Source organism: Myripristis murdjan, chromosome 8 (assembly GCF_902150065.1).
Source record: "Myripristis murdjan chromosome 8, fMyrMur1.1, whole genome shotgun sequence".
Classification (NCBI taxonomy): Eukaryota; Metazoa; Chordata; class Actinopteri; order Holocentriformes; family Holocentridae; genus Myripristis; species Myripristis murdjan.
The window spans coordinates 9,131,987-9,132,738 of NC_043987.1; the positions used below are offsets into that span (position 1 = coordinate 9,131,987).

The following is a 752-nucleotide window of genomic DNA, read 5'->3' on the forward strand; positions in this document are numbered from 1 at the left end:
ACTGAGGGCAGTAAAGCTTGTTTTTCCACCTCCACATGGATTACGGTAGATTCTATTACTATTAAATCCACTGCTTTTAAATTATATCCAACTCACACTGCAGTTCTAAGACATCAGATCAGAAAATATTCACACTAGTTGAGTATAAAATCCATAGATCGGCTGCTCAGTCAGGCTTACCTGTGTTTTGGGTGTTGAGGATGTGTGTTAGCTGTGGCTGATGTAGGGTCCAGATAGGCTCTAGCTGACATCCACCTGTCTTGCCTGTGTAAGTGTTATATTATCTGTCTCACCTGTACCTGGACACGCCCACTGCTCCGCCCCTCATTTGCAAAAACATGAATATGCAGCAGGATGACTCACACAGGCTGGCTGGAACTCAGGGAAAAAAGGCTTTACCAGTCTTCTCCCCTCTTTGTTCTTTATTTCTGGTATAGATCACAGTGGGTGTGAATGTGGGTGTGTGTGTCTCTCTCTCTCTCTCTCTCCCTGAACTTTTTGTGAATAACCTGTTTCCCTCCTGCCGTCGTGCATTCTTCACAGACGATCTGACCTAAGAGAAACTGGAGACATGCTGTCATTCCTCTCTGTCGGAATGTAATGATGTGGTAACAGTTTACAAATGCTTTCTAAAACACGACAACATAACGATAAACACACAGAAGGATAACTTTATAATCAGTGAAGTCACTATCTTAGGGGAGCAGTGTGCGGCATACTCTCTAAAATTGTGAATTTACAACCCAGTCTCA

The 752-nt window shown here is 43.2% G+C and overlaps 1 protein-coding gene across 1 annotated transcript in view; it reads right to left on the bottom strand.

Annotated features, from left to right (window-relative positions):
* Positions 1-298, bottom strand: part of litafd (LITAF domain containing) — an 11,054-nt gene extending 10,756 nt beyond the window's left edge. The window contains exon 1 of the mRNA XM_030058349.1: positions 181-298. The gene's annotated coding sequence lies outside the window, so the exon portion shown is untranslated. The remainder of the gene's footprint in view (positions 1-180) is intronic.
* Between the last annotated feature and the right edge of the window lie 454 nt (positions 299-752).